The sequence below is a fragment of the Pinus tabuliformis genome, chromosome 9, assembly GCF_031772625.1.
Source record: "Pinus tabuliformis cultivar Carrire ecotype Pingquan chromosome 9, CPIR1, whole genome shotgun sequence".
Classification (NCBI taxonomy): Eukaryota; Viridiplantae; Streptophyta; class Pinopsida; order Pinales; family Pinaceae; genus Pinus; species Pinus tabuliformis.
Genome location: NC_142307.1, coordinates 1,355,087,414 through 1,355,099,678, shown reverse-complemented (window position 1 = coordinate 1,355,099,678; position 12,265 = coordinate 1,355,087,414). Strand labels below are relative to the sequence as shown.

The window sequence follows — 12,265 nt, the reverse complement described above, 5'->3', positions numbered from 1 at the left end:
ACATGCGAAGAAATCAAGTCTGCAGCAGGGTTAAGAGGATCAGCCTCTAACTCAGAAATATACCGGAAGAAGAACCTCAATTCTCTAGTCTAATTATCAAGGAGAAGGAAGATTTCCAAGTGAGGTAGAGAAGGAAAGGAAGGCACGAAAGAAGAGGTCTCAAAGGAGACCTATGGTTTTTGTAGTTGCAGGGAAAAGAGCGAACGAAAGTGCCATTAGTTGCTGGAAGAAGTGTGAAGGAAGAGATCAAGGTGCAGTCTAGAAGAAGGGTTTGATTGAAGAACATAAGGGAAGGTACAAAAGGGACTCTATGTCTTGTGCTTGGAGGATCTACTGGTCAAGGGTCTAAGGTTTGGCATTTGTCAATTGAAGCTTCAATAAGAGAAATTTGCAGAAGGGTATTCCTCTCTAGGAGAGAGAGGTTTTGCCCTGGCTAAGAGTCAACATCTTGTGTTCTTGTCTCTTTTGTTTTTTGGTGGCTGTTTGATGAAGTAAGAGAACACACACTAATAATAATAAGAGAAAATTGAGCCAATACGAAAAAGTAAAAACTACCTCACAAATAGTTATCATAGTCGGAAGAATCTCATCCTCACCTAGATGCCCTATATTCTTCAACATGGTATCAGAGCTAAGGCGACACATCAAGGAAGGGCATCTCAAGAACACATAGGAGATTGAAGCATTAAGATCAAGAAGCAAGGGCACACAAAGGTTGAAGCATCAGATTTACAAGCAAGGGTTCCAGATCCATCAAAGACAAGGAGGATTACCATCTCCTCTCTTAGATCCATCAAGAAGGTACATCCAAGAAGGGTTTACATCAAAGACTCGTTATTTTCAAAGGAAGGTACTCAGAGCCAAGACAATAATTAAAGATCTCCAGATCTACACATTGAGAAGTTTTCATCAAGAAGCAAATCTCTCATAAGGCACCTTGAAGGAAGCATCTTGAAGAACTCCAAGATCTAAGAAGTCAATCATCAAATATTCAAGGAAGCAACAAGATCTCTTCACAACAACTCTCTCAAGTAAGTATTTTAATGTCCTCTTTCGAACATATCAAAATGTATTTTTGCAAGGAAAACAACAAATTGGTTGGGACTGCTAATTTCTTTGCATGGAAAAAGAGGACTGATCAAAGAAAATGAACTTATGGACTACATCAAAGGGAATGTCACTGTTCCTGCTAAGGAACAAACTCAAGCCCTAGCAAAGTATAATAAGGATGAATCAAGGGCTCAAAGGATTCTGATGGAATCCATCAAGGACCCTCTCATTCCTTATGTTTCCATACTTGAAACATCTAAAGAAATCTATGATAAGCTGGTGGAGCTATTTTCAGTTAGTACAGCTGGAGAAGTGATATCGTTGTGTAATGAACTATATAAAATGAAGATCTCCAAGGAAGAAGGAATAAATGCCTACTTCATGAAGGTCTCTGAGATGAGAGACCAGCTGCAAGAACTGGGAGAAGTTATGTCAGACAGAGAGATGACAACTGTGGTGCTCAATGCACTACCTGAGGAATCGGGCAACTTCACATCAAGTATATATGCCAAGAAGGAAGCTACCCCATTGAATGAACTTTGGTCTCTATGCAAAATTGAGGAGACTAGACTCAAAGCCAAAGATGATGTGGGATCAAAGGAGCAGGCATTTGTTGCTATGGCCAAGAGGAAAGGGAAATTTGCAAGTTTGGTCCATAGAGAAAGGATAAAAGAGATATGTCCAAAGTACAATGCTTTGGCTGCCAAGAGTATGGACGTTATAAGAGGGATTGTCTTAAGTTCAAGAAGGACAACAATAAGAGGAAATGAGAAGAAGCCCACATTACCCAAGAAGTGAAAGAAGAAGAGAAGTAGAAGAAGGAAGACCCTCCAAATCTCTACTATGACTGAGATCGACTTCTTCACAAAAGTCTTCTTTAAAGTTTTGGGTGTCATAAGAACATGTAACAATAGGATAGAATGCATGGTTTATGGGAATGGCATCTTCAGGAATATAGGAGGATTATGTAGAGATAGCTCAAATAATGATATTCATATAGGAAGGATGTAACCATTGAATGACCTCATCAATAAAGGAATGATCGTGACCAGGAAGAATCATCTTAGAAAACCACTATCATCAACAGGAAGAGCATTTGCAGAATGAGGACTATAAGGATCCTCCGGTGGAATCTTCAATAGAGGGTTCATGACTTTCAGGAAAAGTAAATGTCTTGATAGAAATTCCACTTATGGGGGATTCAAGAAAAGGATGATATCTAGGCAAGGAAAGATTTGGCAAAGCAAAGGAGATTGAGGTAATCTCAATCTTGGAAGCTGTCAAAGGAAGTTGAGATGATCAGGGAAAGAACTAAGATGAGGTATGTATGCATCTATGTTTTTAGTTAAAGTCATGTCATCATTTGAATCAATGAGCATGGGAAATTGCTCTGGTAGCATGGTCAAGAACAGGGTAGATCTCTTTCATTGAAGATATGCATGAAGACATGGTTCTCACATCGAGAAAGGTCAACATGAGAAATATCCTCATATGAGGTATGAGGTGGTTGGCAAGAGAACCTATAAAGAAACATATGGGAAAAGAAATCAGGAATAAAAGACACCATGGACACAAGGAATCAACATCTGACAGATTTGTTGAGACATCTCCTGGAAGAAGGCATGAGAATTCCAATAAAGGAAGGAAAAGATCAAAGGACCCTTGACACCTAGAAAGGCCTTGGAGATGTGAAAATGTAGGATGCTGATGATTCAAGCCAACAAGATGTCATGATGAAGAGCCATCTTGAAAGGTATTGTTTGACTTAATGTTATATTTTGATTTTTCTTGAGTAATATCTAGATGAGGTCATGCAGGGCTACTGGAACAAGAGTTGTAAGTATAAAGTACAACTAGCATTCATGTAGAGGATGGAAATTCCGGAAAGAAGCATGATGAGAAAGAAATAGCTATGTCGAAGGTTCCAGATATTTATCAAGAAGGCCACTTTCCATGAAGAAAGGAAGGACATGACGAACTAAGAAGGAAAGTGATAGATGGATGATGCCCCACAAGGAAGAAGCTCAACTGAATTTCATGACATCAAGGAAAGAAAGTGATCAAGCAGCTGAAGGACCCACAAGAAGAAGTTGTGATGGATAAGGAGAATCCCTAGTTGAAGAGGTATCTCTGACAAGTCCCTAATTAAGAGGGAGCTTGGGCAAGTTCCTGGTTAGAAGGAACTTGGGTACATTCCTTTACGGGAATGATCTTCCCTCGCTGAGAGGGAGAGGTAGACACAATATTCTTGTCTTCACTTGGGAAGAAAGATTGAAGGATTGGGTAATCATCTGGCATCCTATGCTCTTTGAGGATGTGTAGGGCATCCAAGATAAGAGTAGGCAAGAGGATCGATATTATTTGAGGGTTGGGAACCCAAGACAAGAATAGTCCTAGAAGGTCATACTCAGTGAACAACTGGGTGGGAATGTACCTTGAGAGACAATGATGAAGGTGTCTATAGTCATTGGTCTTGCCAACATTGTGCCCTGATCTATTGAGTGATAGAGTTGTAAAGTGATTTATGAATATCTCCCTAGTTAAGAGGGAGTGTCGAAGAAAGCGTAACTAGGTTCGGTCTTCATAAATGTAATTTTGATATTTGTACTTGTAAAAGAAAAAGAATTATTATTTTTGTCAATTGTAAAAATGAGTTTCTTGTTCATTGCATAGGTCTAGCACATGTTGAAGTGTTATAGGAAAGTCAAAGAGCCAATGTAATTATGAAAGACCCATTTAAGGGCAAGCTACATTATGTAAATATGTCAAAGGTGATCCTCCAAAGCAAAGACAAGTGTCCTCTTCAAGTCGGCTAAAGAAATGAATTTTTGGTGCACTTAAAGTCAAGTCGGCCTCATTGGCTCAATTCGGCCCAAATAGGAGGGACAATCACCTATATATAGGGCAGTTTGACCTCACAAAAGCAATATCAAGTGATCTCTGAAATCAGCGAAGAAGAGAGTCAAGAAAGAGGTTCGAAAAAGGAGCAGAAAGGTGCTTCTAGGGCAGCGAATAAGGAAAAGAAGAAACCGAGTTTGGAAGGTCTGTTTTGGGGCTTAATTTTGTCACACGTGTGAAGAAAGGAGGGCAGTTTTGCAGTCACATCAGATCCACAAGTGCAGCAACGTAATAGAGTTCGATCGGGCTAAGAAGAGACTTCAAGAAGGCCTCCATCTCAAGCGAAGGAGGTCCCACATCTAGCAAAGGAAGGGAGCAAGTAAAAAGGTCTATCTCAAGCCCTAGATCAGCCACACGTTCGAAGAAATCAAACCTGCAGTAGGGTTAAGAGGATCGGCCTCTAAGTTAGAAATATACTGGAAGAACAACCTCAATTTTCTAGTCTAAGTATTAAGGAGAAGGAAGATTTCCAAAAGAGGTAGAGAAGGAAAGGAAGGCACCAAAGAAGAGGTCTCTAAAGAGACCTAGGGTTTTTGTAGGTACCGGGAAAAGAGCGAAATAAAGTGCCATCAGTTGCCAGAAGAAGTGCGAAGGAAGAGATTAAGGTGCAGTCCAGAAGAAGGCTTTGAATGAAGAACATAAGGGAAGGCACAAAAGAGAGACTGTGTCTTGTGCTTGGAGGATCCACTGGTCAAGGGTCTAGGGTTTGGCATTTGTCAATTGAAGCTTCAATAAGAGAAATTTGCAGAAGGGTTTTCCTCTCTAGGAGAGAGAGGTTTTGCCCTAGCTGATAGCCAACATCTTGTGTTCTTGTCTCTTTTGTTTTTTGGTAACTGTTTGATGAAGTAAGAGAACACACACTAATAATAATAAGAGAAGATTGTGCCAATAAGAAAAAGTAAAAAGTACCTCACAAATAGTTATCATTGTTAGAAGAATCTCATCCTCACCTAGATGCCCTAGATTTTTCAACACATTATGCATGTGACATAAAATAGAGAAATTTACAATGAAAACACACTTACAATTATAGTGAATATATCCAGTCATCAAAGAGAGACAAAATCGAAGCTCCAAGACCAAGAAAATATTTCCAAATGTCAAATGCATCAATGTTCATCCAATTCGTCTTCCAATAGCTATAGCAAAATTCTCAACAAGAGAAAGAATCCAAATCCAAGCGATGATGAGAATCAAATGATCCTCTCATCAATATATATCATCCTCTAAGTGTTTGATTTGCCAAAATAAGCCTAATGATGCCCCAACTAATAAAATAATGTACAAAATAACATTACTTGGTGACAAACCCACCAAGATAGCTCCATAACATGAAAATAAGCCTCTGAAGAGAGCTAAAATGATAGATACATAGGTTGAAGGGCCATTGAAAGGCCAAATGGAGTCCAACATTTGCCAAAGTGAGTGGAAGGGCTCCAAATATAGTGACAAAGGGGGTGGTCCCTTGATCTCCAAGCAAATGATCTGTGGTGCTCCCAAGTGGGTTTTAGGGCACAAAAACATCCTCATGGGTCTCCAAGTAGATCGAGCAAGCTCGTATCCCATCTGTAAGGGCTGGAAAGATGATGTGAGCCCTCCCTATGTCCCCCATAGCAAGCCACAACCTCATCTGGGCCCTGGATCAACTGCCAAGTGTATGGTGCAAGTGTGTAGCTGGCTGGGCAAAGTGGTCCAGGTGCATCATCATCATCAAATAGGTGGAACACGAGCTAGAAATGGATAGAACTGAAGGATCCCATGACATGGCTATCTGCTCTCTGCGATAATGGAGGCCCATGGCTCTCAACGCAGCCCCTACAAATGCCAATATAACCCTCTGGAGGGCTTGGATCCCGTATAGGGAGACTAAACCCCAAGATGAAGACCCACGTGCAATTCTGTATAAGATCCAATGCGTCTCTTGTCCTTCCAATACTACAAATCATTAGTGTAATTGAGTAAATAATTTTACAAATCATGGAGCCAAGTGGACACTTTATGATGGCATGCGCTTCCATAATGGGCTTTAGAGTGTACAGGTGTCTCCAAGTTCAAGAAGGAGGTTAATCAAGGACTCTATTAGGTGGTTTGAACCTTTATGAGAATGATAGGTCCATGGTGCATCCCTCGAGTGGTAGGTGTCATGTGATATAATTGTGAAATGAAGTGGGGACATTAGGGGGAGGCTCCAAGCCACATGCCACAGTAAAAGGGTAGCTATGATAAGGGAAGCCCACACTTGGGTATATAGATGTAGGAGGGAGCAATCGTGGTACATGAGTTATCCCGACTTTTGTTTTTCCACCCTTCTTCATATTCCTTTTGCCTTTTATTGATTTTTCTTTTCATAATTGTTTAGGGCTCCAGGGGATGAGAGCATGATGTGAGAGATATAGCAATGAATACCCCCTTAAGGTTGGGTAGTTCATCGCCCACCAGGGGTTGGGACAATCATGGGTTCCTTAATGATGTAGGGGGCCAATATGAGAGCCCTAGGAACCAGGGTGACGGTCATAATGATGGGGTAGAGCTCATGTTTGGCTTTTTCCCATGCACTAAATTTGTATGTCCCTACCATATTTTGCATTTTGTGGTACATTTACTATTGAGAGTGGCCAAATTATGCATTTTACTTTCTTTTTAGCCGCATCAACCTCCGAGGCATCGTTCTAGGCCCGACCCAAAGTGTGGACAAGGGGAGGGAGAAGCTAACTCCTTGTGGACCCTGTTGACCACTACGTGTCAACGACCCATAGCAGTATACCCCCTTTTTCACAAAAGGGATAGTGCCTGATTGATATGTCAGTGTCGTTCAGCCATCATCATCAGCTTGATTTCCAAGATGTTATAATGTAAACCCATTCTGCATGTATATGATGTAAATAATCTCAACAAATCTGTGTCATGTGACGACCTAGGTAAACCTACTTTTCTGATGACGATCTACATTCTGGGAGGTTTTTTGTCTCACCGATCTATTCTCGGATGGTCGGCAGAGTTTTTCTTCAGTCTTACCCTAAATATGGAATGGATTTTGTTGCTGGGATCTTAGGCGAGTCCTAGTGTTCTAGATCGAGTCTATGTAAAAGTGATTTGGGAATAATCCTAACTATTTGGTTAGGTTATTTTATTACAAATTGCTTAGTCTGCTGGATTATATGTGTCACAGAAATGGGTAGTCTGTGAGGGTCTATTACAAATGAGTTTTCCCCCTTATGATGTAAAAAATATGAAAATCATCATGTAAAATGTCTTGAAAGTTGGAAAATAATTTATCCCCTCATAGGTTAATTAATTAAATTTTCTGGCCAAAAATTAATTAAAATCCTAAGCTAGAAATTTAATTAATTCTAGGTTTTAGGTAAATTAAAATTTTCCAAAGGCAAAATTCGTCGGTCCTTAATTTTAAAAGGTCCCAGGACTAAGGTAAATTAATTATTTCGCTAAATTTTAAACTTTTGATCCCTAGGAGTTAAGTCAAAGTCAAATTTTTGGGGAAATTAACTCAAAAAATTTAATTTTTGAGTTAATTAAAATGCATTTAATTGAAAAATTCGAATTTCCTCAAGAATTAAATATTTTGACGGATGAGATTAAAAGAAATTTTAATCTTCATCAACGGTCGAGATTGCTTTGACGAGGATCACTCAAACTAGCCATTGGAGGATTTATCTTTAAATAGGAAGTCATTTGTCAGTCGATTCATCCGACCTTTGAGTCGTGTGCTTAGCGAAAAGCTCTTGTGTAATCTTTTTCCTGGATAATAAAGAAAGACTTTGGGGTTAAGTTTTGTTGGTGTTACTCTTCATGGGAATACTGTAAGATGTGTTGTTTTCATGCATAATTTTTTCTAAAGCCATTGATGATAGCTTCTAAAGAGTGATTTGAGTACAGGTATCTTGCTTAGTTGTTGGGGTTTGAATAATAATCTAAATTTTGAACGTAATAGCAGGTATCTCTATTTGTCTGAGTTTTACTATTAGTTTCTCGCTCAATTTTTAATGGTTGGATTGTGTTTTGCAGGGAAATCTTGATTTTAGATCTTTGAGCATTAGGGAAAGTTTTCAGTTGGATCAGCCAACTCTCGATCTGTGTTTTCTGAGGAGCCTAGTAAAATTAATCCCGGGCTTATCATAAGATTTTTTTTTTGTTGGTGATGCACAAAGGGTTTCGAGTTAGCACCTACTTAAAATTTAAAAATTTATTTTTTGTGTGGGAAATTAATAGATTTGGCTGTTGAGAGCCTTAGATTATCAGATCTGGGAGCGGAGTTGGACTCATACTCCTAAGATCTGATAAATCTACCATTCTTGTGCAATTTGTAAATTTTGTAATTATTTTTCTAACGTGGGTTTTAGTTTTTATCATTGTATATATCGTTTGAGTGTTTTCTTGTTGTCGTGCAGCTACAGATCTGAGAAAGAAATTTGTGTAGAGTCCAGATCTAGGCCCTGGAAGGTAAGATCTGGATGTCTGGGGGTTTATCAACATAATTTTCTAGGGATATTATTCAAATTTTTGCGGTCCAAAGGTTTGAAATTTTCTTAAATCTGGAAATTTTCATGAGGGTTTTAGGAATAAATCTGAAGCAAAAGGATTTAACATTTCAATCAGAATTTTTTGGAAATATTTTGAAGAGTTTCTGGGTTACCATTTCTTCGCTAATTGGTTTGTTCGATTTACTGCCTGGGTTTTTGGATTCGCTGCAAAATTTTGATTCTTTTTAGAAAGCGCTTATCCCTCCATCCTGCAGCTTCAACGCTGCCCAAACCTCTTCTGCCCCTTGCTGCAGCCCTCTCCACGACCTCCCTTACCTCCCTTTCTTCCTGCGTAAGCTCCATCTCCCTCCTAACCCATTCACGTCCCTTGGCCCTTCATGGCTGCCAGCTCCCTAACCCGCGGTCCCTGCAAGACCTGTCCACTACTCTCCTCATTGATATGCAACTCGAATCCCCTCCTGCGTACACCCCTCGCTGTTGCTACCTGTGTGCAACTCATTCCAATGCATTGTCTCCTTCCCTTCTGCCGCCGTCGATCCCAACTCCTCATCCCTTCGCTGCGTTCTTTTGCATATCTCCATCCACATCCCTCTCTACGTGCTGCCCTCCTTTCTCTGATGCGTCCTTCTCTCCTCCCTAACGCTACCGTCCTTTCTCCTTTGCCACCAACGAGCCTACCTGCACAACAAAAAACAAACAATTCGACTTTTTTTTTCCTTTTTTATATCATTTGTATGTATGCGGGTTAGTTTCGAACTTTCATTTTTTTGTTTGTTCTTTTTGTTTTAGGTTAGGTTTTAGTTTCACGTTTAATTCATTTTTATTTTTTTTTACTTTTTGTTTTAATTTTATTTTATTTTTTGTTATTTTTTATTATCTTGATTATGTTTCAGAAAATTAAAAAAAAAACACTAAAAAATCTACTTTTGGTTTAGGTTGCATTAGATTTATTTTATTTTTCATTTTGATTTGATTCTTTTTATTCATTATTTTTATATTTTGACTTGTATTATTTGTGTTAGTTAAGATTTGTTTTATGACTATTTCGATTGGTTTAACTTCTTGAATTTTTTTTTTTGCCTTTGTGTTTTGATTTTTCATTATTTTGATTCCATAAAAAAGAAAAACATTTAAAAATCTAAAAAATTAAAAAAAATATTAAAATTAAGAAAAAAAATCATTTATGTGACTTTAAAATTCCTAAAAGAATTAAATCAAAAGAGGATTTGCGCTTTCACATTAAAAATTTTAATGTGGCCTATGGCCCATTAAAATTTCAATTTATTAACCCTTTTTTGATTTGTTTTACTTTTGTCACATTTAAAAATTTATTTTTTTCATTTGCCACATTAAATTAATTACCTAAGGAATAATTAAATTGTTAATCTAAAGTTCCTTGGTGTCCTTTCGTGGTAGTGATTTCTCTATTGTCAGGTGCAATTAATGTTTTAAAATCATTGACTATAGTAGAAAGATAAATTCTTTTAAGATCTGGGATTTGATTGCTAGAAGCTTTTGCATGATAAAGTTTTAGGTGTTCACATTTAATTGTTCATGATCGTCGCTTTGCCACATTATAAATTGCTCTGGTAACTTGTTTTTATTTAGTCTTTGGTTAATTGAACATAAGGCACTGGTCTAAAATCATTTTTATCTTGTGGTTGTGTCTTGGTTGTATTAGTGTTTAATCTATTCATCTCAGTTAACTAGGACTCATTTACATTCGTCAAGTTGTCCATCTTTAAATCTCCTAGAGCCTGTGTTCCACATACTATCTTCATCCATTCACCTTAAGGACTACCCCCCTTAACTTGTCTAGGAGAGAGTCTAAACGGAGTGAGTAAGGATTAGAGTGACACTTCTTACTCCGAGCGTTGTCGCAGTGCCTAGACACTTTGTGCGACAACAGAACCAATGGACAAAAGTGGAAATATATGAAATGGGATTATAATGAGCGGAGGGGAGTGATGTATAAGGTGTTGGGAAGCAGGACCATGCGACCAAAATCAGGATTTCCCATGTAGTGGCACTCCTAAAGCTAAGAGCCAATAAAAGAGATCCCATAGGACTAGGATATGAGGTTAACCACCAAGTTGGACAGAGGAGACAAGGGTACAAACCAAGACCATTCTTTCTGCGAAATCCCCACACCAATCCATCCCCAAAAGTGCCCATGATAAGTAAACAAAAGTACCCAACTACATAATGAAAAGCCATACCTTCGGGTTTGGAAGGCCCACCTTCAAACATATGATCATGGCAGATGGGTAAGGGCCATAATCGCTGACTTAGGTGGCGGAGATGGTGGCACATCGAGCTATCTGGTGGCTACAAGTGTTGGTTGCTGGCTGAGGACCATCCGGGAGAAAAAATTTCTCCTATGGGTGTCATCCACGGGTAGTGGGTAACAAACCCAATTGGACCCATAAAGTTAGGAAATACCCCAAAAGAGTGCTTCAAGAGTCAAAGTGAACCAAACTAGTGACCAAAGGCTAGAGACTAAGCAAGAGATAACAATCAAGGATCCTACCAGAGAGCTAGATACCCCTAAAGAGGTCTCACATCTAGTTTAAGGTGGGGGCAACTCATGGAAGGTGGCCCACTACAAAATGATAATCTAGAAAGATATTGTATCATCATTGGATAGGCCACTTATGGATATGACACAGAAGAGGGTCACACCCTGGCCTTCTTGGCAGGTAGGCGTTTATGAGTAAAAAGTGTGAATCCATATGCTACAATTTTAACTAGATTTGATTTACAACTGTCATTATGCCCTTTGGTTGTCACAATAAATTAACATGCATATTGAACCCATAATATTCAAAATCAGCCGGTGCGAACTATAAACTGGTCAAACCAGTCGGTTCATTATCCCAGACCATTAGACCATTTGAAAAACTTGGTTTTCTGAGCAACCCTACTAGTTTTTTGGTCCGACCAACCATAAACAGGTTGGTTTATGATAGAACCGGTCAGTTTTCCGTTAAACTGACCGATTTTGAAACTGGGCGGTTTATTGCTATGCTAGTTGCAGACCCCACAAAATGCAGTTTTGTGAGTTTTGAAGTCGTTTTGAGGAAAATTTGGGGTTGTTTCCCTCCAAAAACAACTCGTCCAAGAAAAGTATGCCTCCCCTATCATTTGCCTCACACATCTCAACCCTAGCGACACTAACAATCAATGGTAATGTTTAAGAAAGTGATATTTCCTTTATTTTTCATTTTCATCCTTTTACTTAAATTTTTAACATTACCATGAAATGGCTTAGGATGTTTGAGAGTGGTTTCAACCTCGTTGGATTTCATATGGAGAAACTAGATTTTTAGATTTCATTCCAAATTCAACAGACTTAATGGTTTTCAGGATTTCATGGTTTGGGGGATTGCAATATTTCAATTTGATTCTATCATGTGTGAGGGTATGAGATTGACATTTGATCAAGAGCATGAGGCCCTTTAAGAACATTGATGTTGACAGTTGGTGGCATTGAAACTTTGTGGATGTTGGTGGTATTGATTGTTGAATTCCTCTACCACAACCTTAACAAGAATGTACCCTTCACTCAAAGGAAAATAACCGATTAAGCATGCTAAGCTTATTCTACCACATTATAAGGTTGAGGAGATGAACCCTTCACTTAAACCAAGAACATTGGTTAGGCATGTTAAATTTTTTCAATTTCTATCATATTATAAGGTTGAGCAATCCAAGTCTAAAGACTTTGAGCTAGATGATGTTTATGTATCTCTTGTTTGATGAATATGATCCCATTTCTAGTACCGCTGAATCAATGATGAGTTTCATGAGTGATATGT

General features: G+C 38.6%; 1 protein-coding gene across 2 annotated transcripts in view; it reads left to right on the top strand.

The window, feature by feature from the left end:
• Window positions 1-12,265, top strand: part of LOC149153535 (autophagy-related protein 13b-like) — an 84,725-nt gene that overhangs the window by 62,625 nt on the left and 9,835 nt on the right. The window lies entirely within an intron of this gene.